The sequence below is a fragment of the Athene noctua genome, chromosome 2, assembly GCF_965140245.1.
Source record: "Athene noctua chromosome 2, bAthNoc1.hap1.1, whole genome shotgun sequence".
Lineage (NCBI taxonomy): Eukaryota > Metazoa > Chordata > Aves > Strigiformes > Strigidae > Athene > Athene noctua.
Genome location: NC_134038.1, coordinates 167,093,726 through 167,117,209, shown reverse-complemented (window position 1 = coordinate 167,117,209; position 23,484 = coordinate 167,093,726).

Sequence of the window (23,484 nt, the reverse complement as noted above, 5' to 3'; positions counted from 1 at the left end):
GTAATTTTGTATTAGTCAAGGGCTTAACAGTTTGGTTTGAATGAGTATCTAGGTAGCCCATAACATTCATCTGAAGTTTGTACAAATTTGGATGCGTTCTTTAATTTTTGTTGCTTTAAATTTTTTTCTTGCAATTGAAAAATGGAGAGGAGCAGAGGAAAAGAAACTTAATGGTTGCAAATCTCCTCTCTTTTTTTCCAGCTATCTGTAAGAACCAGGAAATCTGTCTGAAGAGGGAGACGGAGTTGCAGAGTCCAGGATGACTTGTAAAACTCATCCCACATCTCTTAACAAAAAGGAACCTTTCCAGACAGCTGAAAGCAGACAGATTCATCAAGCTCTGGTTCCTCATGCCCTTTCTTACAAACAAATCCATCTCCAGGAACCCAGGGAGTTGATGAACTTAAGTAAAGAAAATGACTTGGAGAATTAACCCATGGTTCCTAGGACTTTGTTGCTGGCAGGAGAACTGGAATCTTTTGATTGTGCCACTATTAATCAATTTAATGGCAACACAGTCATGCACTTGGCTATGAGGTCACCTTGGGTTACTAGCTGAAGCATGGAATGACCTCAGACCTTACTAAACTGCTAAGGGGATTTTGGATAACATACATACATGGTACACTTTAGAGAAGTCCAAGGACAGGCAGGTGGGGGGAAAGGTTTGTTGTGTGCTTTATCTATTGGTTTTGCTCTTGTCCTAATTTGATTAAACACCTGTTGTGTAATTGGAAAGTTTTCCCAAAACTAGAAGAAATGTGACCTTTTTTTTTTTTCTTTTTTTTTTTCTTTTTTTTTTTTTTTTCCTGGAAAACAGTGAATAAATGGGTTGGAAAACAAACCCAGCAGCATCAATCTTATCCCTTCCAATATCTCGATGGGTGTAATGCTCTTTGCCACTTTATGAAGTTATAACTTTGGAGTTTAATTTTAGATGTTCATTTGTAATGGGTCAGTTCATGCATAAATGCTGTGACAGAGTCCTGGCAAATTAGCTGGTCTCCTGGATGTTCTGCTGTATAATTTATAGTCTAAGATTTTTTACTGATTATAAACGCAATTTGGATTTCGATGCCCTCATTTCCTGGATGTTATCTTTCTTAGCTCATTTTAAGAAATGCTTTAAAATAGTTATATGGGTCTTTGTTTTATTTCATAAATGTGTGAACGCATTCAGAATGGCATATATTATTCTCTTAACCATATTAAGATCTAGCCTTACAGGTTTCTTTGTTTTTGAAAGAAAGAAATTAATCTTATTTAAATCATTGTAATGTTTTTTTTAGAATAAATATTTTGGGGTACAGTCTCTTATTAGAAAACATTTTCTAGTTCTCTACCACTTCCACAAAATGAAAATTCCCTAGAAGAAACTAGCAGGAAAGAAACATCAAAGACTCTGCTTCCAGACTTCAAATAAATTGGGGAAGATCCTTACCTGAAATATATAGTCATAGAACATATTTACACTGTTGGAAGAATGTTGACATTATAGTCCATTTTGACTTTTCCCATTTGTTTTCCCTAATAACACACAGAGCCTAGAAAAAGATTCCTCAGTCTGTCTTAATTAAAAACAGATTAACTCAGTGGATGAAAGGAGAGGAGAGGAGAGGAGAGGAGAGGAGAGGAGAGGAGAGGAGAGGAGAGGAGAGGAGAGGAGAGGAGAGGAGAGGAGAGGAGAGGAGAGGAGAGGAGAGGGGAGGGGAGGGGAGGGGAGGGGAGGGGAGGGGAGGGGAGGGGAGGGGAGGGGAGGGGAGGGAAGGGAAGGGAAGGGGAGGGAAGGGAAGGGAAGGGAAGGGACTAATTTCTGCAATATTGACTCTGTTTTCCATTTACAAATACAACTTAAACTAAGCTTTAACACTGTATAATTTTATATTCTATCATTTGTTTTATTTTCTCTATTGTGAGCACATAAAGTACATTTATGGTTTGCAAAGTAAAGACAGAATGCAAATACTATGTCTACATATAGACACATCTTAGATTCCGGATCTTAATGTCACCATTTCTACAAATTTTGCTTGCATATTCTATGGACTCCTATAAGCCATATCAGATTGCTTTGAGAACTACACATGTTTTGTATGATAGTGTCTTTCCCTGACATGCCACTGGAGTGGAAGCATATAAAAACTGGCTGTATCTGTCAGAGCAACCTGGGCCAGGATCCTCTCCAACAGAGGATGCTTAAGGTAGTACAGAAGGAAAAAGAAGAAACTCAGTCAGTATAGAGTTACTTTTCCCCACCACACCCTCCCAGCTTTCAGCAATCAACTTTATAGACTTCTTTAGAAAATCATCTTTAAGTCTCCACTGTATATCTCCCCTGTGATGTGGCCTAGCCCTGTTTCAGTGCATTTGTTTTTCCTTTCAGGACATCTGGAAGCAACGAGTTACTCGCGCTTTTTTTTTTTTTTTTTTTTTTTTTGAGTGTGAAAAGGGGCTGCCTTTTACCTCCTGCTCACACTGGCCACCACTAACTGGCCATCACTGCTAGTGCTGATGTGCGAAAAAGAATTACAGAATCTACTTGATTTATACTCCCTCAGTCTTTAATACTGATCTATCTCTGTTTCCTTGGCCTTGAATCAAAGTGTATTTTATTGGCATTTACATTGGGATTTTCAAGTAAATTAAAAACTATGAACTAGAGATCTCTGATTTTAATAGACTTTATTATTAAAAAAAAAAAAAAAGACAATTGAAGCTCCTTAATAAATGACACAACCTTAGCAAAAAAAGTGTGACCAAAATAAGCATTATTAGATAAGTTTAGAATGCTTTTGCCAACTACATTGAGGGAAATTAAGAGTTATTTGTTTTAGAAGGAAAGCCTTGGATTTGGCTGTAGAGTGCTCTTCACTTCCCAGGCCCCCTTCCATGTGAACTCTCAGGGATGCTTAACCAACATGTCAGCTCACAGAACACTTTGCTGTGGCTACCACCTTCTCAGAAATTATGTCCCTGGAGAAACAGCCAGTCCCCTTTCAAACAGGCATTTTCTCCCAGGAGAATCACGTGGGATTCATCTGATGAAACACGAGCATCTACAATGAAGACGCAGTTATACCTTGGCTTTATCTTTGTATTTGGAGGATACTGAAGCAATTCAGTCAAGACAGTCTGGGGTGTAATTAATCTCTTTATAAAAATTTGTATTTAATTTTTTTCAGAACTGCTCAGTAAGAGGGGCTGCTTTTCTCCAGTACCTATAAGGAAGCTCAGTGCCCCAGGCCTGATGCACCCACCCTGAAGATATGAAAAGTAAGATTTTTGCCTGGATTACCACCCCAGTTGACTATTTTGGATCAAGCAGATCCTTCCCTCCTCTGTCCCTGTCCTTTCATCTGTCTTTTAGCATCAGCATTTTCGCAGAGTAATTCTGGATGATTTGTGTATGGATGTCCCACAAAAGAAAAATGATCCTTCCTCCACCCATTTTCCCCAGAGTCTTTCCAGCAAAGATGTGGTAGGAGTATGGAAACAAAGGCACATACTAGGAGTCATATGATTGCCGCTCTGTCACAAAAATGGGACAACTAATTCCTCTTTACAGTCCTCTTCCATACTTGTTCTGATACAACGCTCTTCATGAGTCCCTTCTACAGAAGACTTGTTTGGAGATCTTCCTTTATTCCTTGATTCTACTTTGCCATGGGAAAAAGAGTACTTACATGTATTGCCTTTTTTTTTTTTTTTTTTTTTTTTTTTTTTTCCCAGCAAGCTTTCTGGCAAGTGGATTCTATCTTTCAGGTGATGATCCCCAGCAAGCCTTGGTGCAAACATCGGTGGGGTCAAGTTATTGTAGAAGAAGCCTGCCATGTAGTTAGCACAATTCAGTGCAACGAACTGGGATTTAGCATCAACATCCTAATGCCTATTGTTTGATCAGTTTTTCAAAGAGCTGTTCCGTATGCAAAATGAAGGTCTGGCATTTCTCTAACAACAAGTTTCAGGGAAAAAAAAAAAAAAGTCTGATTTGAATAATCCTGGAGAAATGCACTGTAACATCACGCAGTAATATTTTATATATCAAAACTACTGTAACTAGAGGCTGAACTTGTTATCAGTTGGTGGCTTCTTACCATTTTCTTTTCCACATTTTTAATCAAAAGACCTCTATATACTACTACATACTAAAGTCTAGCCCCTGGGGATATTTTCTTGATTAAGCAAAGACATTTTCTTGATTAAGCAAAGACATTTTTAGCTCAGCACTTGGCAAAAGAAAAATAGTCTGAAACTATTGATCACAGAAAGCTTAACAGGTTAGAAAAATGTTTGGACAAAGGGAGAAGGCAATAATAATAAATTGCATCTGGGTTGATAACCTCCTTGCCAACTTTGTCAGCCAGTTGGAATCGGAAATGGCAATGATATGAAGCTTTGTATACACAATGGTTACTAAAACTTGCAGCAAAAACAACACATAGTAAATACTGAAAATACTACTGTCATCATATAAATGTGTACATCAAAAATGTACACATGTTTTTAGAAATTAGAGTCTAATAAGTACCTGTAAAATACACATTTGCAAATTTTTTCTGTAGGAAAAGCTAATGCTGTTGCCTGTGACGTGAAACTGTGAGCACACTAGGTCATGGATAAAGGGAAATGTTGGAGATGACAGGTTGTACAATAGAACCATTCACAGGGGCAGGTTACAGCTGTCAAACATCTAGCAGGGCCCTTTCTTCTGGGTGAAACACCTTTAGCAGGGCCCAGTGGTGCTGCACAAAGCTGGGATCTCTCCACTCACCTTCCAAGAATGGAGGAACATAAGTCAGAAAGAAATTGTGAGTCTCATACTCTGTAGGGGCCTTGGCAGCTCCAACCTACTCAAACAAATGGACATTGCACTTGTATACTATCATTTATGCCCCAGGTCAGTGACACTCTGCAGAGGAAGTCAATGGTACCTTGATGTCAGTGGGATTTAAAGATGTTGTAAACTGTGGCATGGTTTCATTTAAGCTCTGAGCCTAAACCCTTGTAAAGCCCTTTCATCAGGGCATGTTTATTATCTGCCAAAAACTGAAAAAAAAACCACCAAACCCCCCCCCAAAACCCAAAAAAACTAGTTAATAGCTCAGGGGAATAACTTTCCAGAGGATATCTCCTTTTCCACTCACTAGCTGTGAGAGAAACACTTTATTCTCACCCACATGTTGATCCATCTTCCTATGTCTGTCACCCACCAGTTTGAGAAAAGTTGGAACCAGCTGGGTTCTGTTAATCTCCCTGTGATGCTACAGCTTCACACACGTGGTTCGAGTCAAGCACATGCTTAAGTGTTTTCCCTGAGGAGTGGCTGTGACCTCTAACACTTGATCTTACATGATGGACAATTGCTGCTGCCATTCACCTTGGGCATAGCAGTGGATTTTTAATGACTGCTAGGAAGATGCTTTTTCATGCTGGAAGCATTCCCCAGCTAGGTCAGACTCCTGGAAGGTAGTATAGCCCACTGTTTAGGGAATCTGTCCACAGGTAAAGAAAAGTAAGTCGAGAATGAACTTAATTATAAGTTCATGTTTTAACTGGTTAATTAAGTAATGGTTTAATTTAAAATGTTGAATTCAAAAAGGAAAAAGAAATAGCACTGGCAACACACTGCATAGGTTATGACTCTGTGCATATGTGTATGTGTGTGTATGAAGATGTAACTAACATCAGTAACAGAAACTGAATCTTAAATCCAAAGGTTTGGTGAGAAGTCTGAGCGTGAACTACTGCTCGTGCTCAAATGTTGTTTCTTTTTTTCCTTCTCTCAATATAAAGCTACTCATCTCCAGATTACTGCTACATGTACCATTACTACTACATGTGAAAGCAAGTGCACTGCAGTTTCAATAAGTAAATATAAGCGTGCAAAAATGTGTTTGGCATGGCTGTTCTAAAAGCTTTAAATTTTAGAACCTACTTACTCATGATACATTGCCACTACTGCCAGGAACAACTGACCTCTGAGATCAAAACTCCTGGTCTCATTTTAAGGTCAACTCCTTTTCGTCTTGAATCCCATTTTTTTTAATTGAAAACATGTCCCTTTTCAGCAAAATCAACTCTCCAAAAATGGGCAAACATACAAAGAGCAATGATAATAAATTATTATCATCATTATTATTATTTTGGTTTTGTGGGGGTAATTACATCATGCCTGTTCTCATCATGATATCTGATCAAAAATGGCCCTGAGGTGACCAGTAATAATGTGGACTGTTTCTCTAACACTGATTAGGAAGCCTGGAAGAGGGTGTGGATAAGGATTGCCTAAGCAGGAGGTAGACACTGAAAGAGAAACAGAGATAGTGTTTTTGTGGGCATTGTGTCCTGAGGGTTGAATTTGGCCTGCTAGAACAAATCCTGCAGCTCTGACTGGATCTCTGGCTCTTCGTTATGTATCTGCTTCGGCACATGCCTATGAAAGCATCTACCACAGGACCTGAAGTATGCTGCAAGTCTCTGTGAAAATCTAGGACAGACGACAGTTGGGCTTCATCTTTCCCAACCAGCACACCCACCTGATCTGGTCACCCCTGGCTTCCTTTATACTTCATGGAGATATAATTAACACCGTGAAAGGAGCTTAAATTGAAGAATATCTCATCTTAAAGTAGATGTTCAAAAGAGATCAGCTGAATCACACACCCAAAAGTGCCTATTTCTCTCCCTCTCTCTCTTTTTTTTTTTTTTTTTTAACTAGAAAGAGAGGCTGGGAAGATGGCTTTAGATGTAGAGAAACAAAACACAGACATATGTCTGTCTTTGATCAGCTAAATCCCACTGTATTGAGTAGCACAATAGCTGTTACACACATTAGAAAACAAAATGTCAGGTTGTTTGTACAACTTCAAGACAAGGAGTGCTGTAAGGGAAGCTTTGAAAGAGCAAAAAAACGCCTTTAAAGATGTTTGCAGGCAGCTCCTCCTGCATTATAGGCAGCATGGCGGAAATTGCATGTGCACTCTCTAAAACTACAGAGAGCAGCAGATAGAAATGGGTACAGAAAGCAAGAAGGAGCCTCATGAAACTAAATTAAACATAATGTTAAGACTGTGCAAACATGGATAGAAATTTTTCAGTTTTGTTCCTCATTACACATTATACTGATCATAACCGAACACCTCTGAAAATTAGATCAATTAAAGTTAGCTCAGAAGAAGGGGAATGGGGAAACAACTAGATGTTTTAAAAGACTCTGTTAAAAAGAACAGTGTATTCTTCTCCATTTTCTGCCTGAGCCAGGGTTTAAGGAGAAAATATGTATTACTCTTTTTTTTTTTTTTTTTTTTTTTTTGTCTGGAGAACACACAGTACTTTATAGAGCTTTGGCTTAATCTTTAGCTCCTCTAAGTCAGCATTGTTTCCCCTCATAACAAGTGCTCATAATGTTAATTGACACCAGCTGAAAATCCAGTCCTTTGGGTATAGCTCCTGTGAGATTCATTTTGCTCTGGAGTTCAAAACCAGGCAGGTTAGAATGTGATGTTGATTTTTTTTTTTTTTTTTTTACAGAAAACACTGATTTTTGGTAAAAATTCATCTGAAAAATGAAAGCTTTTGGCTAAAACCTAAAAATACATGTTTGGAAAATGTATAGTAGTTTCTCATTGGACTGTAATCCCAATATTTTCTGTATCCACTCACTTCCTTGACAGCAAATACCTCATCGTTTCACCTCCCTGAGAACATCATGAGACCACTTGGCACTGTGGCATCATGGGAGATGTAGTCTAACTGAAAAATTTGGCCCAGACCAGGGAAAGGGGACTCGAGGTACCAATACAATTCCCACAAGGTCTTACTGTGTTTTGTCCTTGGAAACATTTGTGGGCTTTAGGTATTTCCTTTTACTGCAAATATTGAAATATGCCATGGAAAGCAAACATTTTTTGGAAGGATGAAAAAAGTCTTTTGCCAAGGATCTTAATACTCTATCAAAAAGCAGTTTGAGTAGAAACATGTCACCCAAGTTCCACACAGGCTTTTTGAAGAAGATAACTGTAGAAAACATTGCTTAGCTGATGGTGAGTATTGAGTTGTCTTCCAAACAAATAACTGTGATAAAAGGCATTGTGTTAGAAGATGCCTCTGCTTTAGATAGCATAATTTTATGATTTATTATATGGCACATCAGAAGCTGAAAACTGGAAAAGAAGTTTGTTTAATTTTCCTTCAGCCTTTCCAGAGTCATATCTGCAAAGGGAGGACAACCTCCTCCAATTTTATTGCTGTAAGGTAGGATGTTGGATATATTAATGATGAACAAACATGGTCAAACTGTCTTTCCCTCTGGGCTTGATCATTAAATGAAGACAATGCAAATCACTTGACTGGCAGCACTGCTGAAAACACACAGCACCTCTTATGCCCTCCTTCACTCTGCTCAAACTTCCTATTGACTTTTTCTCAGATTAAACTGTATCAGGCAACAGAATCATCATGATTGAAGCAAGTGTATTGTTGTAGCAAAAAAAACCCCCACCAGAACAGTAGATTCTAGTTCCTTTATGGAGCTCCTTGTCATTTCCTTAACATAAATAAACAACGATTACCAGAATATCTCTGTGAAGCAACAGCACTGAAAAATCACCATTCCTATGCTTCCCTCAGTGTTCTTTCAGAGTTGAAGATGAGAAGTGATAGCAGAAAGGGGTGCTGGCAGTTGCTGAAAGGGGTGCTTGAACATGACTCATGACACAAAAAATAGGCAAGCCTTTTGTGAAAGAATGGCTCAAACATGCTTGCCTATAGCTCCAATTCAATCACAATTAAGATGTCTTTGGGAATTTTATGTTTGCAAGGACTAGGACCAGAGTTTCCAGCATCACCCAGAATTTCCATCCTAATGACACCCTCTGGGACTACTGTTACATGGTTCAGATGAATAGATCCTCTCACTGCTTGGACTTCACATGTTCTTCAGGTGTTTTCCAGCTAAAAGTGAGATTACAATGTCATGACAGGACACGATGTTTTGGTCCTTAAGTGTTCAAGAATTCTTTCTCCTTAGAAACTGGTGCACTAGGACTCACATGAATTCTGCACAGGGCAATTGAATCACTCCATGTTCAGAAGGGACTTCTGTAAGCCAGATTCAAATATGCCTATATTAATATTGACGGATGTTTATCTCACTTTCTCATAAAGACATCCACTGATGGAAACCCCACATCCTTTCCAGGAAATTCATTCTAATGTTTCCCACTCTTCAGCAGCAGAAAGATTCCCTTGGTATCTCACGAGAGCACAATATTCTTAAAGGGTCTGTGTCTGGAAGAGCTCTATGAAGGAGGGTGTGTTTCTTGGATGCTTTCACTGTCTAGGAGGTAAAGAGAGGAGTATTTTTATTACAGCTTTTAAGTATTCCCTTGTTTCCAGTCCATACAGGATTCCTGGATATCCAATCTATCTTCCACTTACATGAAAATCCACCTACAAAACCAATAAGCACTAATTAATTTCCACTTCTCATAACAGTCAACTAACTTGATTAAGGGTGACCACACTGAAGTGGACCTCTCTAGTTGCTTTTTAGTTTGGCAGCAATACGATTCTTGGTGAATCACAGCACAGAAAGCAGCTGATATGGATGGGCTGTATCTTCCCAGAACTACTCGAAAGCTTGCTGAATAGAGATGGACCACAGCCATGAAGTTATAAAACATAAAATTACTTTTTCCAGGAAATATCCCAAGACACAACAAACTGATCAGCCAGCACTTTCACTATGATCCGAGGAAGAACAATTCAGTCTTTCCCAGTTTCCCTTCAACATTCACAGTGATTATAAAGAGCTAACAAGCTTCAGGATAAGGGATGAGGTCATGAACAGGTTGTAAAGCCCTCTCTTGCAGTTGTATCAAAAACACTGACAGGGAAGTTGATTTCTGGAGATGCCCAGCACCTGCCTTCCATACCTTTCAAAAGAAGCTACACAATCTTTGACTGTCAGGGCTCTGACAGCAGCATCCCACTGGTGCCCCTGGTTGCTCTCTCCCATGCCCAGCTGGGTCCTTCGACCTCTCATTTCCTGTATCATAAGAGGAGACGTCAGATTTCTGGGTGGAGAAGGGAGTTAATGTTAAGCAAACCTAACCTACAGTATAAACCTTGTTCTGTGGGTTCAAAGGGCATGTCAGGGAGTGTTTGGGACACAGTGATGGCTCCAGGACAGACCCAGATGAGACTGGTGAACCGCTTAAAAAGATAAAATGTGTTCTGGCCTTGGCAGTGCTGGCACAATCACATGATAGGAAATGGCTTTTCTGCTGGTGATTGTAACCCAAGCCTTTCCCATTTTTAATCCCTTGTTTACAAATACATTTTTAGACTTCCAAATTGTGCCAGTCAGCTTTATTCATTATATTTCTAAAGTGTGTCTGAACAGTGGGATCATTATTCCACTTTCACTTACTGCTGGGAAACATTCTCTCTGTGGGAAAAAAACAACCATTGGTTCTCCTTTTCCATATAGATACACTACACATGCTGGCCACATTTAGGAGAGACAAGACATACAGCACACACTTCCCAATTCAAGGCCAGAAATCAAAGCCCTCAATTTCTTGCACATTAAGTATTGGAAAAACCTTCTTGCTGGGATGAGTTGTGAGCCTAAGGGCTTTCTGCAAGGAAAGGTGGATTCATACTAGCAGTAGAGTACAGAAAGGACTAATAGGACTCTCTGGAAATGCAAAGGCAGATGCTACAGGAATTTTAATCTTGTGTAATCTACCAGTGCTGCTGAGAGGCAGTCTGGGGTTTGTTCATGAGTTAATTAGAACATTAAAGAAGAAAGCATAATAATAAATTGGTCTAAACCGGTCGTAAGTTAATATAGGCTGTAAGTTAAGAAAAGTTTCTTCATAACAAGAGTGAGTTTCTGGAAGAACCTCCTCTTATAGTAATGAGGGAAAATAAGATAAATGGGGAAAAGGTAAATGACGTTGCATTGTGTTAACAGAGGTCGAAGGGTTTCCATTTTGATTCTGTGGTGCTATCAGAAGAACCTTAGTCTCACCTTCGTATGACCACTTCAGTGTGCAAGGTAAGTCATTATTAGATTCAACTGATGAAGTATAACAGCAAAAAAAAAGGCAGCACATCAATAACAAAGAAGGATCCACTAACTCCCACTGTGGACCTGGCATGTCATATGGATTTGCCTGGAGATAACTGCTGGGGAAGCCACTGCCTCTGCTGTCCCTGCTACCACGCTTGCTTCCCCTTCCTGAAATCCTTACTCTATTTTACAAATCACTCCAGACTAAACATCTCTGACTAACTCCTTGGGAAACTTCTCTTTCTCCATGACGGAGTTGGAGTTTGGTCTCTGTTCAGTGTTAGACTGGCAGTATAAGAGACTGAAAACTGGATGGAAAAAAACTCTGTTTTCCATCCATGAATCTTTTCTGATTGGCCAACAGCCCATTATATCTATAATGGGTTCAGCAATTCTGATTCAGGAGATTTGGTCTGGGGTTTAGTTTCAGGAAGAGGGGTGAAGCGTGAATGTAGAGGAATATTAAATTCTTTTTGTGATTGACAATATAGGAAAAATCCAAGCCAGCCTCGAAATGGAATTTGCTTGAAGTGGTGACACTACCTGTGGTCTTCTGGCAGAACAGTTTGAGCTGACATTACCAGTGGAGGCTGGTCAAGGATCGTAGAGTGGGTCTTCACACTCATCCAAACTTACACTCCACACCCTCAGAGGCCCCTTTAAACCGAGAGGTGAAATTAGGTCGGTCTTGCAATTTTACGAAGAAGATCAGAGGTGCTTTACTGGTAGCTCACTGAGCATGCCAAGGAGCTTACTGGGTAAGGCTCCATGCTTTATGCTAATCAGGACATGAGATTCAATGACCACAAGAGGCTGAAAAAGGGTATCTGGAAGAATTATGTGCAGTTTTGAACTATATCAAGCAACTTAATTCTTCAATTTGTTTCTACATTTATCAAGCTTAATTTAAGACCATTAAGGACTCTTTCCCCCTCTTGTTGCTATTAGACAATCTTCCCAAAATATTGGTCTTCTCATGTATGTAAATCTCTTTTCTGACCTAAAATGTCTTATGTTCTATGAATTTCTTTGTACATTTGTACCACCAACTTCTTTTAATATACATAGATTTCTGCCTTCCTGATATCTACATCTCTCAGGTACTTCTAGGCTAAGAAAGAATAAGTGTTCTAGTTTCCTCATCTGTAATAAGCTCTTAATTTCCTTCATCAATCTTACAGCCTTTATTGCATTTATTGCATTTTGAACGGAATCTTTTTGAACAGACAGGATCAGAATTATATTTCTTGTTTTAAGGAATAAAAGTTTTGTACAATTTTATCTGTGGCTGACACATTGGCCTTACATGTACCCTGTATGTTGCATGATCCAGCCTTATAGATGAGTTTTCTTTTTTTCTTTCTTTTTTTTTTTTTTTTCCTGTGTTGATTGCATCACACTCATTCTGCAATAGACAGCTACATCCATATTCTTATTCTTCTCAGGTGCTTTTTGTGCTTTCAGTTTCCCTGCTGTGGAGCGATCCAATCTGTTCACAGAAATATGAAGTCACCAGCTTTCCTTAGTGCTTCCCATCCAGGCCTAAATCAAACTTTTTTAACATATGTCACAAAAAGCTCACAGATTTGGGGGTTCTTATTTAAAAACAATGCTACCTGAATACATTCTATGCTCACCATTTTTAATGTGTCCATAGTTCTCCCATAGGTATTATCCCTTTTTCAGTCCTCCTGGTGCATGTGATGATTCTGCAGCAGTTCCCAACCACAGTGCTCCCTTGATTCTACAGTGCTCCTACGGACTAATTCTATATGGCTTGCTGAAAGAAATCGGCTAAATACACAGGAAAAAAATCAACTCTGTTTTGCTGAGCATATGATTTCAAGCTGATGAGAGCTATGATGAGGATCAAGAATTGGGAGCAGCAAGGATCCTCTTATTTAAAGGTGTTGTGATTAGGTTAAATGCTGGAAAAGAAAAACAGAGCAGTAATACATAATAAAATACCAAAGAAGAAAACACTTGACAAAAGGGCCTCTTATTTCCATTTTTAACCTTAATTAGTCAGGCTGACATATACATGTCATCAAAACAGTGAATTTTGTGACTATAGTACTTATATATTTTTGTCCATGGCACAAACAAAATATGAACAAACAAATAATAATTCAGCATCTTGTCAAAAAAAAAGCCAAACCTGTCGTATCTGGAGTGGTTTAATAGATAATCTGATGTTAGATCTTACAGAGTTTCTAAACGAGACTGGTTTTGGTTATTTTCTTTTGGGAATAACATAGCGATAGTCAATCTGCTGGATGACATAACTCAGCATTCATCTGGCAATAATAACTCCCTGCAGGGAAAAGCAAGTGTAACAAAGGTGTAATAACACTTTGTCTTCCTCTCTTCTCTTTGTGCACATGTTCTGATAAACCTTCAGTGAGAAGTATGCTCCATACAAGAAGAGCAGCTATTATTTCTGGGTATAGTGGGAGCCCTGTAGAAGGTCAGCCTGAGTTTATTTCTCAAGCTAACACAACCCAACAGATCAGTGAAGACACTAAGGGTTCACCAAAAGGTTTGTCAAGCACTGGAACAGGCTACCCATGGAAGTGGTTGAGTCATCATCCCTGGAAATATTTAAAGGACGTGTAGACATGGCATGTAGGGACATGGTTTAGTGATGGACTTGGCAGTGGAAGGTTAACTGCTGGACTTGATGATCTTAAAGCTCTTTTTGAACTAAATGATTCTGTGATTCTAAGTTTGTGTGAATGTTTACAGCTGCTAATGTCCCATTTGCTGTCTAGTTCTGGTTTCTGGTTTCCTTGTATTTTTAAAGCTAAATGCAAAGTAACAGACGACACAAGGATCTGGGAGAGGGAGTCCTTCTGATGGACTCAACAAACGCCTGAGTAGTCTTTTCTGGAATGCATTCAGTTACCTTAATTTCAGACCTCTGACAGATTTCTAAACCACAGCCAGTGGCTTAGAGCCCTAGTTAAAATTACTGGACAGAAAAAGGCAGACAGCATCTTGTTGAATTTATGATGGGATTGCCCTCATTTGTTGCCCTTCATTGACTTTAAAGGAAGCTTGGGGTAGGTGGCTCAGACTCATACATCTAATTTTAAAACTCCTGAACTAGACCAGTCTAACCTCTGCCAGGAGGTGCATGCCCTGAATTTCAGGCTCTCTGCAGCTTAATGGTAGCAACCTCAAAGCCCCCTGATCACACCAGGAATGTGGGATCATGGAGGGGAAAAAAGCCATGGCACTGGTCTCACTGTGAGAGCGTGTGAGGTGGGTATCCCTCGTGTGTGCCTCCTGCTGGGTGTGTTCATCTTTCAAAAACACTTTTTTCCTCCTACAAGGCATGGTTAAATAAAACTAATAGATTAAAAACCCCTGTAGTTGGCTATTGTGATTTCTCTGACTACAACAGACATTTAGAAAGCAGGAGAAAAAAGAAAAGAGACAGTGATTTGAGAAGAGTGGTTGCTTGATTTTGCTTCTCCTGAGTTACGGCTCATTTCCTTTGAAGTTCTACTGACTTTGTACTTCAGTGTGCTACAGTGAATTAATACATCTACCCCTTGCCTGCTATGGAGGTGCACATCCCCCTTTCTTTCTTCATAACCTCACCTTAAACTCACCCACCACGTCCTCTCTGATTTGCCCTGCTTTATGTGAGAGTAGAAAACAGTTTCAGCCTTTAGCCAAGAAGTGACTCTTGACTTGGCAGGATGTATGGGTTGGTTGACATAAAAATAAAATAAATAAAAATATAAAATATAAAATAAAATAAAATAAAATAAATAAAATATAAAATAACATAGCCAGGGGTAGGGGAGAAGGTGGTGTGTGCTCTGCTTTATGGGAAGCAGACCTTTGCAGAGCTTTCCAGGGAAAGTAGTCAGGGGACACTTTGCCGTATAAACTGACAGCTCTATAGCAAAGGCCCTGGAAAAAATTACAGTGACAAACTGCTCAAGATTTTATAGGCCTTTATATACGAAAAATAAAACAAAACGAAAACTCCAGCAACCCTGTAGTAGTTAATGTTATATCAGATGTGACTCAGGTTTAGCTAAAGACCATGTCAGTTATGCAGGCTCTTCTTCATAGATGGGCTTATTTCTGAATAGAAGGAGAAATGTGACTGTATTTATCCTTTCCTCTGAGACTGTGCTTGAAATTAGGTTTAATATCACCACAACTCTGAATGTGAATTGCAAGCAAAGCAGAAGTCACTTCTGTCTGAGTACCAGCAGGCAGATGCCTAATACGGGGCACATTTCTTGAAGGTGATTTGATTTGTCTCTGAGCCAATCAGAGTAATAATTGGATGTTTAGGACACAGTAATTGCCAATGGATATTTTCACTATTTTTAGTTGTTAGGTTCTCTGTGGAAAAAAAAAGGACAAAAAGGAAGGAAAAAGAAAGAAAGATAGACCTGTGGAAAAGGCTTTAAACTCAAATTTAAAGTTGCTGACTTAAGTCAACACCAGACTGAGCAGTAGAAGAACAGACTCAGGAACACAGGACACGTTTTATTCACTTAATACATGAATTCTATTTTTCCCTTATTGGTGCAAAGGTGCCAGTTTACTGCAGTTGAATCCAAAGACCTTTTCAGGTTCACTCACAACCATATTGAAGGAAGGTACTGAGCACCGATACAACAATCAAGGAAAGTAAAACGCTTGTGTTCCTTTTATTCCACTTTGCCAATGAAAAGTCTGTATATGACACTTTAAATTTGGTGGAGGCCAAATTCTGAGGACTGAGGTGGATTCAAGGGTTTAGGCTGTTTCTCTAGATCTGGCATGTATTTGCCAGGTGTCTTTGAGCTTTTCCTGTTTGTTCTTCCAGGTCTTAAGAGTTGTTATGTTTCCCTGCCATGAAAAATCCAGTGTATGTGGGTTAAAAATAACAAACCGAGGAATAAAAGATGCTACTGAACTCTTTCTTCCAATCAGTGGGTGGTATAGTGCTATTACAACAGTTGTTGATCCTACTCAAGGATATGAATGCAAATTCATGTTCTGGACATTTTATCTGCATAACTGCCCTGGGTACCATGTTTTTATCTTAGTGAGCAGGGACACAGCTGAAACTATCAGCTGAAGAATCAAGCCTGGCTTTTTAGATGAAGCTAGAAGGATCTTTATAGTTTAGCTCATGAAGGCTCCAATCACGTTCCTGCTATGTTGAAGTTCATCCTAATTTACAGTGTGGCACAAGTCTGACCAGCTCAGCATTTAAATGAATCCTGTGGTCAGGTAAGGGAAATTTGTGTAAGAGAAAATGGAATAGGTAAATGTAATCAGTTGTATCTAGCTAATATTTTTGTCCCTATGCATTGCTATCTTGAAGTTTTGAATGCAACTGCTGACACAGCCTTCTAGTGTATAGTATCTGCTCTCCAACTTTTACCTGGCAGGATGGTTACAAAGGTGTTAGTTTAAGTTCCAGTCCCAGACAAGATTCTTTCCCAGGTCCACCTCTTCTAGCTCCAAGAATTTAACTAAAACTGTACTCACCTTTTATTTTTTTTTTCACTGTTAGTCAGAAAGGAGCAATGCCAGGTATGTCATGGGTAGAGTTGTCTGTCTGCTTCTAAGACCAAAACTCTCATGGACTTAATCCAGATGTTTGTGACTTTGTCTGAGATGCATGCTAGTACTAGTCATGCTAGTATTTATTGTAGAGCAGATGGACACTTCTTTATTGAGATACTTCTAAATCAAGACACATTCTCAGCACGACTTGCCTCTATGTTCAAAGACATTTGGTCATTATTATTTGGGAGGGTGGGGAGAAATGTCTTCAGGAGTCAGAAAATAATTCCCCAGGAGGAAGTTGCTCCTCTAGTCAGAACTGGAAGGAACTTGGTACAGGAAGGTTTCCCAGAATGATGGGTCCACCAGGCATTTCATAATCCATCTGACTCCCTGGCAACTTGCAGCTTCAGGTGTGAGCAACATCTTGGTGTCCCCCACAGTTTTCATTTTAGGATTGTTGTAAGAACCGAAGCAGAATGTCTTACTAGAGGCATTGTCCATGAAAAGGGTGTTGGGGTGAAATACAACACTGTGGGAGGACTAGGATGTCTGATTAAATGACCTAATTACACTGAGGCCTTAAAATCTGAGAAAGTTGACTTGACAGCTTCCTTATGCCTTTGTATCTTTCCATTGGGCTAATGTTTCCACAGGAGTGCAGTATACTGCTGCCCTAGGTGTTTGATCAAAGACCTAGAAAGAAACTTAAAAACTTGTGTTAATTCTTGACTCCATTACCTTCTTCACTTATCTTATGCAAATTATTTAATTTGGCTGTGGTTTAGTTCCTACTCTGATTACTGAATGAGGCAGTTCTTTCTTTGTTACAGAGACTTGGAGTTTCTCAGGTCAGGGATGGCCTGTTGTGAATTACAAAATCTGTACAGAACTTAGCACAATTAAATGCTAATATTGCATGTAGAAGAGCTTCAACAATAATTATAATAACAATGTGCAAACAGCTTCTTGGGAAGCTTCAAAGCTAGACAGTTGGCTGCAGGCATTTATCTTACATTTCCCTCTTGGGATGGAAAATGGGTTGGAGAGTTCAACTTGTGCTCATCTTGACTTACCATTGATTGATTCAGGAAACCTAAAGCATATGATAGGAAACTAATGATCATCTTCCAGGCTTGAGGATTGCTTATGTATTTCTGAATGTGTTTATGATGGGAGGTTGCACGCTAGTAAGATTTATGAGGCCTGGCAGTCTGCGCGCATGTTTCTTACATGATTAATACAGTTAACAGTTCCGAATCAACAACCTCCAAATATTGTCTCAGAACTTGCCAAGGAAAATCTGCAACTCAAACCCATCCAGAGAACAGTAGCAGCTTTTATAGTACTTGTATTTCAGCATTAGTGAGTTGTCTTGTGATGCTAGTGATGGTGCTGTGGGCTGGGGGAGAAGAACTGAAATAGTCTTGGACCGAAATAAAAATGAGATTACAGATAAATATTTGGGAGGATGTGTGGGAAAGACAGCAGAAGAGAACTGAGCAGTTAAGACTGTTCTTGATTTAAAGTCCAGTGATGCCGGTGCAACTTCTTGTGTTTTCCATCCTCTTTCAGAGAAGGAACAAATCAACTGAGTCCAAATTGTGAGGAAAAGCCCACCTAAACCACATTGCTTTAATCCTTTATCTTTCATTTAACTTCTTTGTTCTTCCTCCCCACTCCCCACCCCTCACCCCCACCCCCTTTTTTCTTTTACCACCTATAGAAAGTGTTGGCAAACCTCAGGTATTTTTTGTCACATTGAGCTATGGAGCAGCCTTTCCTAACACTGCAGGTTACCTTCCCCAAAGCAGTGAAGGTCTACCAAACCTAAAGTTTTGAAGAAGTCTTGAGCTGGTTGGAAGTGATCCTTTTCTGTAACACCTGTATGTAAACAGCAAGACTTTCCAAAATTATTCAAGGCTATAAGAAACTACTGACAATACACTATTGGGAAGGTAAATATCTGGTCCTTTACCTGTTTCCATGAACCAGCAAATGTTAAGGATCAACCCATGTACATGAGACTGTTCTGTAGAATCTTTTCAGTGTTTTCTTAGATTAATATCAGCCAAAGCCAGGAAAGACTATTATCATATTCTAAATTGACCTTAACTCCATCATTAACCATGGAATTTTACCTCGTAGATTCTGAATGTAATCTGCAAATATGCCGTTGAACTATAATATATATTACATTATCACAGTTGAAAACAAAGGATAAGTCACAGCTTCATGAAAACTCCTCCCACAACAAATTGTCCTCCCTTATTTCTTACCACTCTGAACCTCCTGACTTCAGATTCTGGTATTTTTATGTTATCACCTCTGACGCATTAAAAGGGCCTTCTGATACAAACAAGTGTATGCTACAGAAGGAATAAAAACTGCTTGCTATGAAGATTTTTATTCTATTGCAGAAGCAAAAAACCACTGATTTTAATTCACTTCCTAGTAAATTAGGTCCTACAGCAGACACCGTAAATATCCTTTGCATAGATTTTGCAATTACATCACCACTACTAGTAGAAAGCAACTTCAACCGTTCACGCTGAGGATGCGCCTATCAATTGGATCATAGAAAGGAATCTAGCCCTCTCTGAAGGTCTGCAGCTCAACACAGCCTGTTCCACATGACAATGAAAACAACAGTCCCATCTTCCTTTCAAGTATACCTCCCCGCTGACCTCCTCAAAGGGCAGCATCTGGGGGCATAAATATTTACTGAAAACAGATCTGCTTGTTTGCACCATAATCACAACACAGCAGCTCCTCCTCCTTAGATGCATTGTGTTCTTGGCTCCTTCTCTGAGGTCCAGGGTCTGAATTAGATGAGGATCTTGACTGGCAGTTGACACAGTGACACCACTGCCTATTGCACAATCCATAACATTTCATTCTCTTCATCTGGTAGTATCTATGCGTTTGTTATTTCCTTGAGTCATACACTGTTTTTATATAAACATTCAGCCTTTAAGCAGCACCTTTTCCAACTGATCAGAGTACACAGACAAGTCTCATGGGCCATTTTTCTATTTAACAATCTTCTGTTAACTTTACTATCGTTTTTCAGAACAAAGTGAATTACCTATGTCTAGGAAGCTTATAGAAGCAGAAGGTATAAAAGACTCTAATTGTGCATAATTTTTCCTTATCTTTTTTCCTATGTTCATGCCAGGTTGAAGCCAAATAAGATCTGACATACAGGCAGCATGGACATCCACAGAGTTTGGGCATCAGAAAAACTGCGGTAGCCTCAAAACTGTTGAAACAGACTGAACAGCAGCAGCAAAGCTGTAAATCTCAAGACAAATACACTAAGAACGTGTAAAAGAAACAGATATTTTCCTGTTGGCTTTGGGAGAAGAAAAATAAAGGCAAATCTTGGGTTTGAGCCCACGCTGGGCACAACCTGTGTGAGGCCACACAGTGAGCCAATAGCAGAGCCCTTGTTGCACCTTCTGGGTACCAGTTCTCCCCACTGACCAATGTTCCCTCTCACTGCCCACTGCATCCATATAAATAGGCTTGTTCTAAAACTACCATCCTAACACAGAGTTCAATAAAAGGTCCAGGAAACGTTACCACTGCTAAGCTGATCGGGAAGGAAAGATTTGGACAGGCATACAAGACCTCAGCTGCAGACAATCAGCTGACACTGGATGGTCAGTCCTGCTTCAGATTTCAGGATTATTGTCCCAGTTCCTCTCCTGTACTTACCTACAGCCAGTCAGGATCCAGGTTTTTTTTAGAGATTTTTGGGAGGAGGGAGGGGGAGGGGAGCAGTGATGAGGTTGTAAGAAAAAATAATATATTCCTGACTGAAAGTTTTATAAAGCAACACTGAGTCTATTCCATTTGACCACAACATCCAGCTGCACAGGGAGCAGAAAAGCCATATGAACTACATTATAAAGCAAAAAGAGCACTTTTGCCTTTATTTTCTTTTCCTTTTTGGAAATTATGTATGAGTATATTGGACACATCGTTTCACATCCCTAGCGCGGAGCACATTATGCAACAAAAGCAGCCCATTCTCAGGTAAAAAAAGGTATCCAAGAGTCACAGCTACATACCAACAGACCCCTCCTATCTGCCATGTCAATGACAGGACACACAGGGAGTCTCTGTCTGGTCATAGGATGTATCACAGACTGTGTGGAAATTTTAGAACTTGGTAATCACAAGGTCTGCTCCTGCCAGCAGCCACACTGACAAGACTCTGGCATATTCATTACAGTGCAGTCCCACTTTTTTCAGCTATAGAAAACACCCCAAACCTGCTCACAGCCTGAATATTTGCTGTCAACATAAAAATTAATAATTCATGAAACTTCCATCCTGTTTAAACACCATTATCACCATCTGCCTTCCCAGTTAGGGGTATCTGTAACATTACCAATTAATCTGTATGTGTGTCTGTCCGCGTGACAAAATATGTTGGATTTTGTGAGCATTGGGGACTTTTCGAAATATTTGTCGGTAGGATGTTGTGGTTTGGATAAAGTTTACCATGGTGACTCTAGAGACTGGAGCTAGAGTTTCACTCTGGGCTCTGACTACCGCCTGCTCTGTTCCTTCAGTTTAGCTGAATGCAAATTCCCAAAGACTCAAACTGGATGTAGTGCCAGACATACAATCTTTCCAGTGCCTTTGGCTGTGGAAGGTAGAATGCTTTGATCAAGCCCAAAAGGGTTATCTTTTGTATCCAAGATGAGAAAAAAAAAGAAAAAAAAGAAAAAAAAAAAAACAAACAACAAAAAAACCAGTTTTGCATCTAGTTTATAAAATAACAAAATGACTGGCCATTCTGTCATTTGCTGCCAAGCTCAGTCTTTGAACACCAGGCTGAGACAACCGTGCTGTCTCCCATGAATCATCTCGTGGTGACCAATTTTGTGATCCTGTCAGGTGACACTGTAGGATAAGTCTATCTTATCATGATGGAAGTTTGGATAGTGTACCTGAAAGTTTGAGCTGCCTGTGGTGGCTCCAGCATGCCTTGAGTGGGTGGTGGAGGGGTGAAATGAGGGAAGGTGCCTGTGACCCACGTACAGAGGGGTCTGCTATATCTTGCCTGTTGATAGCTTTTTTTTGTAGCTTTTCTTCCCAGGTTTAAACAAGCAAAAATGTTGAAAGAAACCTGCTGAGCTGCACCGTGAGATATAGCTACAGCCTGAATCTTCCTCAGGTCTCTAAAATTAATTATCCCTCTACACCAGGACAAAAAGGACTCTTGCCAGACTTGTGCCTCCCAAGAAGAGTCTGTAGCTGAGTTAGGTGTTTTCTAGACTGACTCCTTCAAGCACGTTGACCTGTAAGGTGGCTTCCTCATGTAGCTTCATCCTCTGTCTTGCTCTGTGAGCTCTCGGTGTCAGCTGGATGCAACTGATGACTTGGAGTCGTTGATGTGCAAGGCTACGGAGTAGGAAAATAAAGGGGGACATATATGTAGCTGTATGGGGCATATAGGGCCGAAGTCAGGTGTGTGAATTTCAAGGTCATTACATGAGCTGTAATGTGCTCTGAGATCTGGAAGAAGAAAAGAGCCCTCTCAGGTCTTGGTGTTTGCACAGAACTTACTATTATCTAGGCCCTGTTCTACATCCAGACCCTCTAGATACTTGGGCAATATAAATCCTCTTCCTTCGTACTACAGCTGTTCCTTCCAACGAGGAAATTGATGGTGCTGGCATTATTGGGAAAACACAGAACAAATTTCAGAGCTTGAACAGTACAATTCATTTTTCTTGGTGTTTGTTGCTCTTATGTTAGGATGTCACCTGGGTGGGATTTGTCTCTGATGGGTCGTGTCTGTCTCATTAACTGTAGATGACTAACTCAAACGAGAAAGCTCAGCTGTTGGGTACCTACGGCTGATGGATGTAGATGCAAGTGCAGAGTAGGACAACTGCTTTCTGTTTGAAAGCTTGTCAGGTGCTTCTGCTGATAGAAAGTGGCATGTTGAAAAACAAGAAACAGAATTATTTGTGCAGTAAATCTCTGACTTTTTTTTTTTTTTTTTTTTTTTTTTTTAAGAAGCGCTTTTTCCTCCTGTTCTTTTTGGATTTATGTCATTGAATTTTCTGTCTCTAACAAGCTATTGATATTTTCAGGTACTCAACATATTCCATTAGTTGTCTGTAGAGCAGTTAGCAAAGAAGTAATGAAGCCTTTAAGCACTTAGGGAAAAACAAGAAATAAAACAATGCCAGCAAAGCAAAAGAAAACAGAACTTTTTTTTTCTTTTCTTTTTTCTTTTTTTTTTTTTTTATCTGTTTTATGCATTCCTGTCCATCCTGATATCTGCTTTGGCATCTGGTACAATTACACATGTGTTCCTGACTGCAAGGGATGCAGAGTCAGTGTAATGTGCTGTCAGGGTTCCTTTCGCATCACTTCTTCCAGACCAGAGCCCTCCTGCATCCTAAATATCAGAAAACAAGTTCCTGTTGGGTCAGGCTGGCCTGACAGTTTCCATTATGTTGGCTCATAAAACTGAAGGACGGGTTTCATCCTAGAGGAAAGAAAAAAAAAAAAAAAAAAAAAAAAAAAGGAAACCTGAATATGAAAGTCATTTTCTATCCATTTCCATCACTCCAGGGGATCTTGTAATCTTGTAGAGGGATGTTGCATTGATTTAGATGCTGTCCTGAGTGTCCTCTCTGTTCTTTCTTTTGCAGCTTTCTATAAACCCTGGTAAAAGAGGCACAGCAAGTGTTGTAGGGCAATTAATTTTATTTTCCTCAACTGGAAAATTCAGGAAGAGGTCAGGAATTAACAGAATATATCTTTTTGGTAAAAATCGGGTCCAGAGGAATCATTGCAGACCTGTGCCAGCTTTCTAGATAGTATGTCCACCGAGTTCCACAGTTTGA